The sequence below is a fragment of the Anser anser genome (genome assembly GCF_964211835.1).
Source record: "Anser anser genome assembly, chromosome: 16".
Taxonomy (NCBI): domain Eukaryota; kingdom Metazoa; phylum Chordata; class Aves; order Anseriformes; family Anatidae; genus Anser; species Anser anser.
The window spans coordinates 3,032,827-3,043,721 of NC_139737.1; positions in this window are offsets into that span (position 1 = coordinate 3,032,827).

Genomic DNA, 10,895 nt, shown 5'->3' on the forward strand with positions numbered 1-10,895 from the left:
ATGGTGAGAATCCCCCTGCAACACCATGTCGAGGGCGGTCTCACTTCTTCCCACAGGCTTGGGTGTTTATCACCACCCAGCCTGTGAAAAAGAGATATAATCCCAGAAATATCGAGCACTGATTTTTCTTTGGTCCAGCTCTTCCTGGCAAGTACCCTTCAAGGAGACTGTCAAGTTGGGAATTGAACTGAAGGCACTGAACACAAACCAGCACCCTAGGTAAATGATGCTGGGGTTGTTTGCTAGGACTCTTCTGGGGCGGTGGGTGCTCATGCAGCGGCCCAGTGCGGTGCCACAAGCCCTTTTCCTTCCAACACAGCCATGTTTTAGCTTTAAAATTTGGTATGTAAAAGTGATTTCCACCTCCTGTGCACGGATGTGCTGCGGTACCCTTTGTAAAAGCAGGAGTGTCAGCTAATTGTTGCTCACCTGCTAGCGTTATCCTACTCTCGATTAACATCCCTATTATTAGAAAGTCACCGCATGTGAATTGAAATACTAGGCATGTTTGCCTTCTGCGCGGGCCGCCAGGCAGCCCGAACTGCTTAGAGAAACCCAGACTTCCTCAGCTCAGGATATAATAATGCTAAATGTAAGGGCAGTCACTTAAGGGTGCCCTTAACCATGTCATTGCTGTCCTTTCAGAAGGAGTGGATGCGGCACTGCAGCTGCTGCAAATCGAGCATGTGAAGGTGCGAAGTAATGCAGGTCGCATCACCGTTGTCACATCTGAAGGTAGGAACGGCAGAAGCACTCCATTTGAGGGCAAAAGTTTCCTTTTCCTTCATTCAAGAACAATCAACCAGAGGAACCACCCCACGCTCCGACCCTTTGTCTTGTGTACCAGTGGTACCTGCGTTTTATGTCACTGCATAATTCATGTTTACATCTGATTAACTCAGACCCTTGGGGTTTCATGGCATGCAGTGCAGCTGCAGATATGTCAGCATGCCGCAGAGTTCCAGGTCAATACATTAGAATGGACGAGGCCACTTTCTCGTCAAAAAATGCTGCCTTTTGTACCGGCTGGCTGGTGGCTGGAGGGTCGCATCCCTCCATTTCTCTTGCAAAATGGATGAGCAAATATGTCTGGTGGAGGAGCTGCATATTGCAATGCAACGTGATGATGTAAGGCTAATGGGCAGCAAAATCAATGAATTTCAGCTCGTTTCTGCAGGAAAGGCCAAACACGCAGGAGACGAGCTCCATCCACACCGGTGTCCAGCGGTGACCAGAACCAGCTGCTCTGCTGAAGACCCACTAAGCCCCAAAATGCTGAGGTGATAAGCCAGCCCCTGCAAGGCTGGTGGGAAATCAGGACACGCCAAGCCTAGAACCAGGTTGAATCCTGGAGCACAAGGTTCCTCTCTCTTCCAAAGTGCAGTTTGTTGTGATGGCTGCGGGAAATAAAATGATTGAAATGGAGGTTTGTTAAAAGGAGGTGCCCAGATATTGCAGTGAAGGCTGAAAGCTCTGCCAGGCGCCCCCCCGGCACCTCCTGGCTCCGCATCTGCTCTCCCCCCGGCAGGAACCGTCCCTGCTTCTCCCCCTTTTCTCTTCTGGAAGGAGACAAAATGTCAGGAGCAGACCCAAGGCTTACGGAGAGAGAATGAGGCACAGCGGTAAGCATCAGGTGCTGTGCTGCACTTACTGCTGATTTTCCAAACGAGAAGGTGATCCAGCTCTCCTAGAGTTCAAGCTTTTTAGCAACCCCCTAAATTACTTTGTTTTTTAAATAAAAAGTTATTTTTCTCCTGCATACATTACTTTCTTTGTGTCATGTGCTTGTCTTTGCTGCATTTCTCCCGAGAGCACTTGGTCACTCTATTTCTATGAAGTATTAATACCCCACCAGTGATATTTATGTGCCCAGATCTTTTTTTTTTTTTTTTTTTTTTTACCTTTAGATGTTCAACAGCATGAATATTCTTATTTTTTATTTAAAACTAATTTGGAGTTCTCTCTCTCCAAGGGGTTTCTAATCACCAAAAAGTGCCCGAGGCTAAAACTGATTGACAGGAAAACGTTGTGGCTTCTGAAAAGTAAATTGGCTATTGACAGAGCAGTATACAAAGGAAAATGCTAAATGCTTATTATTTATGAGCTATTAGGGAAAATGTTATTAGCATCTGTTTCCCACATGGGCAAAAACACCTGTCAGACATCAGGAAACTATAAAACGATGCACAGTTAATAGTTACTTTGTTTAAAAAGTCATTAAATTTGAATGTCAGCTAAAACTTAGGAAAACATTATTCTTCAAACAACTTTTAATCTTGCTGTTCAAAACGAAAACAAAACAACAACAACAAAAAAAAGACCTCGCCACATTTTAATTTCTGGGAGCAGAAAGGCAGAAAGACGACGTTTGATTTGAAAGGGACGAGGCGACGTTCGGTACACAACAAACAAGGGATGGAAAAAAAAAGAAGGGGAAATAAAAAAGGGACGAGGCGGCTCCCCTCCCGGAGCAGCACAGCATGGGAAGGCAGAGCAAGGTCAAGCATTTACACGGGTTTTTGGCATATGGCACGGGGATTGTTTGAATCTCACGTAAACCTGTGACCAGGGTGTGTCTGTCTGTCTGTCTGTCTGCAGCCACGATGCTCTTCTCAGGTGGGGTTCAGGCACGGAGTTGGCTTAACTCCAGAGCATCGGCCAGGGGCCAGGCTGTTGGCATCCCGCAGCAGTCTCGTTAACGAGTCGCACCTAATGAGCAGACCTTTCTCCCCGGGAAACCTCAGGAGCATCACCGGGCCTGGAGCACGGTCACCGCTCACCGTCATTCGGGGCCAAACTCTGCTCTGCGTGGAGCGGGGCATGTCCAGGTGGGACTTTCTGGCTGGGTGGGCCCCCCAAAAAAAAAGGAAAATTGTGACCCAGATGTCCCATGATGCCCAGCCGTGCTCCTATTCCCCAGCCTGTGTTACATTTGAACAGGGATTTGACTGTATTTTGGTGAATTTTCCAACTGCGGAGTTGCAAAGAGCTGCGTCTAAAAATGCCTCGATAATCTCTCTGCCCTGCAGCAAGAAGTGGGATAAGGCTGGGATAATCCAGGCATTTCGTGCGCAGAGTATTTAGGTGTAGCCTGTCAAGACTGACCCTAAATCAGGATTAACTCTTATGACAATTGCCAAAGAAAATGAAGATTTTTTTTATTTATTTTTTCCCCAATAAGGCGAATCCTGCCGGCATTGCAGATTGGATAACTGGCAAACAAGAGGTCTCAGTTCTTGTTTTTACCCAAGCCACGGCATCTTCTGCTGTTCTGCGTGCCACCAACATTTATTTACCCAATGAGCCGTTTCCCTTTTAACAATTCCTGTGTGATTTTCCAAGCAGCCTTGTTCGGGAGGCAGACCTGATCTCCGTGTTTTGTGCGCAGCTGAGCACACACCAGCAGCCTTTTAGCAGTCCTATGAACAACCAGCGCGGCAGAACCAAGGGCGTTTTCTGACGCGGGCTGGGATGACACGCTCCCCTCCAGCTTGGTCGCAGCTTTAGCACGGGTTGTGAAACCAAACCCAGGGGGACTCGAATGGATGTGGGGCCTAAAGGTGGAAATATGCTTCCAATGTACTATTTATAGCGTCTGAGCAAGTGCAACGGCACACTGCATGCACATAAGCCTTGGTGGTGAACAGCAGCGTGGTCCACCTTCCCAGGATTGCCCAAACATCTGCTGTGAGAAAATAAATAAATCCTTGGTGTATGTGCAATCTACATTCCCACCTGAGTGGGAATCTCACACCTGGAGTTTTGCCTTGGGAAAGAGAAAATGAGAGATTATCTTTTAAAGCCTCTCGCTCTTGGTTTTATTTGCAGGGAGCAGGATCACCCTGATCCAGGACACAAGGACAAACCCTGCGTGACACCAGTAAAAATGCCAGAGAAATATCACATAAAATATTGCTTGTCCATTTGAATTATTTAATGTTATTAACATTAATTACCAGCCTCGGATGCCCTGAGTGATTCACACGATTTCCCTCCCCCAGCTCGTTTTGCAAAGTTTATCTCTGAATTTCGACATCACCTTGTTGTCTCCGGTTTCCTTGGAGCAGCAGAAGGCATTCGGCAGGCTGTGCCAAGACCCCTGGGCAGCCACCCATTGCTCATCTCTCCTTTTGGGGTTACAGCACCCTTTTTGCCAAGCCTCACTCCCTGCCCCTCTCCCTTTCCCACACCACCAAGTCTCACTGGGGTGCATACGCGCGTGTCCCAGCCTCCCGCTGTCACCTCCGTGGGGCTGTCGGTGGCATCTTGCGAGGTTTGGCCCGGGACAAGCCCCACGAAGGGTTTGTGCCATGGAGCTGGAGGCACCCGGCCCTTATGGTCCTCACTGTGCCCCTCGAGCAGTATTTTGTTGTGGAGGTAACACAACATGTTAGTGCTGGGGGGTACACAGATTCCTCTGCACCCTCTCTGATGAAGCTAAAGGGATGTGGAGGAGCTCAGCACTCCAGAGCAATAAGAAGATCATAATTGAATAAAATAAGAGTATATGTTAGCATCACCCAGGGAAACTATTGGCTTTTATGGCTAACTTTTAACACATTTTCTTCTGTAGCCCATAAACTGAGACGACACCCAGTCTGCTTGAGGGAAACGGCATCCTCACCAGGTGACGGACGGAGGGCTCAGCCTGTGCCTGGCGGGGTTGGCCATTGAGGGAGCCTCACCCCAAACCTTGAGGAAATGGCCATGTGGGGAGGAAGGAGGTGCTCTTCAGATGCTCAGTTCGTTATTAAATTAATTTCTGGAGCTGGTTGACACGATTTGTCTGTCGTCACTCTGGCAGCGGAGGGCGACGCGGTGCCTTTCTGACCAGCCCATGTCCCGGCAGGGACGGAGCAGGGAGGCAGGTGGAAAGGAGCAGGACACGCCACATGTCACCCCCGAGCCAGGGGAAAGCCTCGGGGCACGGAGCCGGGGGTCCCTTCTGGGGACACCTCACCCGGGGCATCATTAGCTGGGAGAGGCAGGTGGGGGTCCCCCGGCGGCCTGATCCAGACCCCAGCTGCCTGCAGAAAGACGTGGAGCTGCCTCCTGCCCTTCCCACCTTCTTTTCCAGCGCTTTTAAGAGCATCGCCCGCCTCTGCCTCTTCCAATTCTCCAGGCAGGAGCCCTCCTGGGTGGGGACCTCAGCATCTCCCCGCAGCCGCGTTTGATGAGCTCCGTTTTCTCTTTGAAATGCAATGGCTCGCTCCCCTAATCCCCACCGCATTTGGGAGGCTCCTTTTCAGGCTTTCCGATCAGGATGTCGGGGGAGTAGAGTTTATTTTTAAAAGGGGTCATTTTGAAGCTTTTGCTTTTAAAGCGTAAATGCTATTTGTTTTTTTTTTAATAAAAGCATAAAGTGACAAATTTGGTGGTTGTTTCTGGTTGCGTTGGGCTCTTTTGTTTGTTTTGTGGGTTGGTTTGTTTGTTTTTCCTTGGGACTGTAAGTAGTTCTCTGGCACCTCGGGTCTCTTCTCCTGAACTTTCCCTTGATGCTCAGTGTCTGGTTGATCTCTCTCAAACCTCCCGCTTGCCTTTCCGAGCATAACCTTGGGATCACTGGAAAAAAAGAGCTCTGCTTACGGCCAACAAGCTGTGCCCACAGAGATGCCAGGGAGTAAATGCTTCAGCAGAATATGAAAAAAAAAGCAGAAATTCGCTGTAATTTATGCCACTTGGTCCACTGAAACACTGCTCGGGTTCAGCCGGGGACCTGAGCTCGGCCTTTTTCCCCCGAGCCAACCTCTCCTCCTCCGAGTCCTCAAAGTTAGAAACGTCTTTTGTATTCCAGAGGCCAAAGGGCCAAACTTGCCTTTAATTAAAATGCATATTCTTTAATTAAAGGCCCCATAACACATGAAGGGCATTCATTGAAATACGATGTGTGACATAGTCATTACCCTGCTGTTAATTACTAATTAATGAAGCTATTTCAATTAATAGCTTCCCCACTGTCACTCTGGCTTTGACAGGGCTCCGTGCTGAGAAGCCGTGGAGGAATCACAGGCGATCGTAACTCCTGGAACGGCACCAAAAGGCGTCAGCTGAATATTCATGTCGGACGGCGTTAACACTTTTCAATTAAACATAATAAAGTAAAAGCTCCGTCAAAAGTGGATATCAAACACGCGCCAGCCTTTCCCTCTCCCCCTGTTCTCCTCCAGCTTGTCAAAAATAACTGGAAAGAAGGAGAAAAAAAAAAAAAAAAGAAGTTTTTTTTTCTTTTTTTGTTCTCCTTTGACACCTCAGGCTGGAGCATGATTTATCAGGCTGCACAAGGTGAAGATTTACTACATGCCCAGGCTGCACTTGGAGCACGACACGCTCCCAGGCGGATGTTTTTTGTCCTAGGACCAAGTGCTGCATTGCTGTCCTGTTTTCTCCACTTGCCTGCATTTCCACTGCGGTGGGCACGGGCCCCCCCAGGACTTCCCGGCCCCGTGCTGATGTTGGAGAGCTCAGGAGCTGCATTTATTTTCCGTAGTTAAAGGGCATCCCCAAGGGCAGGTTCCAGCCTCTGAGCTGTGCCACCGAGGGGCTGCTGCACGAGGAGCAGCGGGATGTGGAAGCTCCTTGCCATCCGCCGAGGTGTGCGGGTCCCACGACGTGCTCACTCCGCTGGGAAAGCTCGGGCGCCATCTGCTTGAAGATTTTCAGCTAAAACACGTGGAAAAGAAAAGCACTCTTCTGGCTGCAAGAGGAGTTTCCACGGAGCATGTCCACGTCGAGCCCTCAATGATTTATTTTAACAGCTCGCGTTTTCAGGCAGACATTAACAGGGGGGAGAATCTTGAAGAAAGTGTCATTTGCAGAAAACAAGAAATTGGGAGAAAAGCAAAATATTGTCCCACCATCCCCATCGTGTGGGTGCAGAGCAGTCTCCTGTGGTTTGCTGCAGGAAGCAGGAAATTTGGGACCTGGCGTGCAGGTACTGCTGCCACGAAGACAGGAGGCATGGGCTGGGGGGGGGCACCAGATTCCTGGTGGCTCCAGGGAAAGACATTTGCTGTGCTTGGGGTTTGGCAACAGCAATGAAATGAAAGAGGGTGGAGGGACCCACGTTTCTGCAGAAAAACCTTAGGCAGAAACCTTTGCCCCGTAAACACTGTCGGTGAGAGCAGGCGAGGGCAGGGAGCTAAAGGCACCGCAAGGCTCAGGGGCAGGCGGTGGTCTCAGCCACGGTGATGCGAGGCAGGAGAAACTCCACAGGAGTCAAGTGAGTGATATTCATGCAAGAAACAATGGGAAATTGGAAGCAAGGACACTAAATTCAATATTTAGGAATACTCTCAAAGCTGGCTAAATAAATAGTCTCAGCAACTGAACACCCCCACCCTCCCGCAAAAAAAAAATAAAAAATAAAATAAAAAATAATAAAAAAGACATTTTTCCTTGTCCCTGTAAAAAATGCAAATTTTCTTCAGCATTTCAGGATTAAAAAAAAAAAACAAACCAGCTCTTGCAAACAAATACCAGTGCCTTCCTGGGGCTGGGGGGCAGTATGAAAGCATTTTCCTTATCAGAAGCAGCTGCCAGGTGTGCTGACCATAAGGCAGGACAATTTTACCTGCTGCGAACCCAGCACTAGACCCCAGCTGTCCTTACAGTGCTTATTCTGTCTCGCAGCAGTTTTGCTTGCAAAACATGAATCTTGCAAGAGTACAGGCAGATGAAGGGGTCAATACTTAGAAGAAAATGTCCCAGGCTGGGTAAGCAGCACTACTGAGTGCTTCCTTTGGCCCCCCACAAAATCTGTTCTTATATTCCCTTCTTCTTTTCCCTTGCTGCTGTTGCCAGACTGACTGCTCGAAAGCCAGCATAAGGGCAGCCCAGTCGATCTGTCCAGATGTGGCTGAAGAACGATGATTTTTTGTCCTTTTTGCTGGCTGACCCCCAGAGGCTGATCTCTGAGGTCTCAGTTCGGGCTCAGCACTGACTCTCCTCCCTTTTCCCTGGGCAGCAGCCTCGCCTGGTTTCACTCGATGACACCCAGGGGCTTTCCCACGTCCAGGACAGACCAGGAGGGAGGGAGCTGTACTCCTGCATCAGTTGTTAACCTCTGACACGTAATTTGGAGCCACGCATCGCCATAAAGCCTTCACGGATTGCTCTTACAATGTAATAGGCCCTCGATCTGCTGCGTTTGTGCAGGGTACGGAGGGCAAATTAATTAATTGGACAGGCTGCTGTTTAGTTTGAATGCTGTGCCACTCTCAGAGGCTGCAAGTGATGGATTCATACCCAACCTCCCTGGTGCAGGTAACATTCAACATGGAAAAGAGCCAGAACTCACACAAAACACTCTTCATACATTTATGTGGGAAACGCTGGTGTTGCAAAAGTCACTGAAGCTCAAACACCCGTGCTATGCACTTCTGCTCTCTGTTACAGGTGCTCCCCTGGGTCTGCAAAAGCAAAGAAATGTTTCAGGAAATGTCCGAGAAGTATTGCCTGAGATTGGGGATGTCCTTCCCTGGAAATATTAATCCACCAAACATGGATGAATCTCCTGGAATAATCCTCTCTAATGCACGTTCAGGAAATCAATTCTGTGTTTTATTCTTTAATCCCGAAATCTCCAAGGAGGAGGAGGAGGAGGGTGAGAACGGACAGACACTATCAAAACAGAATAAAAACTGGCACTGCATTGAAGGCAGAGAGAGAAAAATGTGTCTTTATTGAGAGCAATAACCTCCCAGTGGTTAAGATTTGCCCACAACCACCGAAGCCCTGAGCAATACCAAAATTCACTGTTTCTTACTTATGCTGCAGTTTTTGGGTCTGCATTAAACGTGCCAGAAGACGTAGGTGCTAAAGCAGAAACCCTCTGGGTTTGCCGTGCTCTGGGAACACCTGGAGGCAGGCGCATTATTCGGGCTGCCAGCCTCAGGGCCCCTCGCTAAATCCAAACAGAAAGCCGAGCAGTATCACCTCAAATTGCATTACCTCGCTGTTACACGTGCCCACACGACTGGGCAAACTCCCACGGCAAATTTGGCGTGTAATGGTGTTCGTATTAGCACGGCCAGATTTGAGACAACTGCAAATCTGGTTCGGTTTCCATCCTGAGGAGCTTTATCCGTATCCTCTAAACCTGTGGGTAATACATCTTAGTGATGCTCTTTCAGCCACAGTTCCCATCCTAAACCTTTTAAAATACAGATGGTGCCAGGCATGTTTATCGAGTGGCTCCCCAGAACAGTTCTCGTTTTTCCAGCTGCTAGGAAGAGTTTGTCCATCTCGAGGCTCTGCGGAGAGGCTCCGTTTCTGGACTTCACTAATTTCATCCTAACTCAAACCAAAATTGCATTTCTGACAGTATTGAAATGATCTGAGGTACTGAGAGAGATCACTCGATATTTGGTGTAGTTCAAAAGACAAAGTTTGGTGACACGAAGGCTAAAACTTTAAATTTAGCTCCTCACAGAGAAAAGAAAACAATCTGATTTGGAGGTCAATCAAAATTTCCCCAGAGTTTTTTCTACCACAAATAAGCAATGAGTTAAATTTGAAAGCTGCGCTCCCAGATGATCCCGGGCATGAATTCCCCAGAAAATGGGCACCCCTTGGAAAATGTCCCATGTGGAAAGGTTTCTCATGGTCCCTGAGTCTGAAGCCTTTCATTGGGGTGCAGAACAGCCCCTTTCCCACCAGCACTGGCCCTCCTGGAAGCACAGACACAGGCATTTCTCGGCTCCCCCCCTCCGCAGTGTGTGTCCCACCCGGAGGTTTCTGTACCATGCCAGGGAGGGGGCGGAGGTTTGGGGCTGAGCTCGTGCTGGTCCAGGTGGATCCTGCGGTGGATCCTCCAGCCCTTTCCAAAGAGCAATTGTGATGCTCACGGGCAGAAATAAAGTGAAATAAAACAGATAATGATAAATTACTCATCTGGAAACCTCCTCTCTGGTATCTGGTGACGTTCTTGCTGCTGGTACTATCTGTTTGGAGTGTTTATTCTACTGAGTAAATAAGTAACCAGGGATTGGGGTGCCAAAGAAGGCAGATCCTCCCTCCCCTGAGCCCAGCAGCGCTTCTGAAGGGCAGAGGATGAGTCCCATGAAAGCGTTCACCTCACCCAGGTACGCAGGAGAGGTTATAAATTAGTGGTTTTTGTATGAGACTCGGTAGGAAAGGAGGAAAAAAAAATGAAAGGAATTTAACAGCTGCAATGAGCCTAAATGGTTGCACAGGAAAATCCCCTGTCAGCTGCAAACCGCTTGCCTTTAATGAGGATGCAGGACATGCGCGAGTAGGTTTCTAATTCTTTGTGTAAAACCCTACAGATAATTGCTACACATGTACTTTCCGTTGTCTCCCATGGAAGTGGATTTTTTTTCTTTCCTTTGGAGCTGAAATTAAAAACAATTTATTAGAGAATAATTAATGCCGAAGCGCCAGGAGACTGCACCAAGCGCTGCGTTTGGAAGAACAAGAGCGAGGAACCAGCACACGGTGGTTGTACATGGCAGGGAAAGCAATTTGGGAAAGGATTCAGGGGATCAGCCAAAGCTTTTCTGGCAGCTACTTCCACCGTCAAATCATTAGTTTTTGTTAATCCTTCGCAAAAATCTGGTGATTTGAGAAATTTTGCAAGTATTTCAGTGGTGCTGTAGGACACCAAATCCTATTACTGGATAATGGGACTGTGGCCTCCCAGGAGCAGAGGCGCTGTGGAAGATGCGGGTCTATATGGGGGGCTCTCCTCTTTTCGTTATTGAATTAAAACCTTCCTCACCGCTAATCCTGCACTGTGAGCTGTGTGAGCAGGGAGCTGGAAGGCAACTGAAGCATAAAACCCTGTTACTGCTCCCGGGGCCGACGATCACGCTGGGATTTTCAGTTATCCCTGGCATCTTTGCTGGCGGAGCTCCAAGGGTCCAATCCCCAAGGGA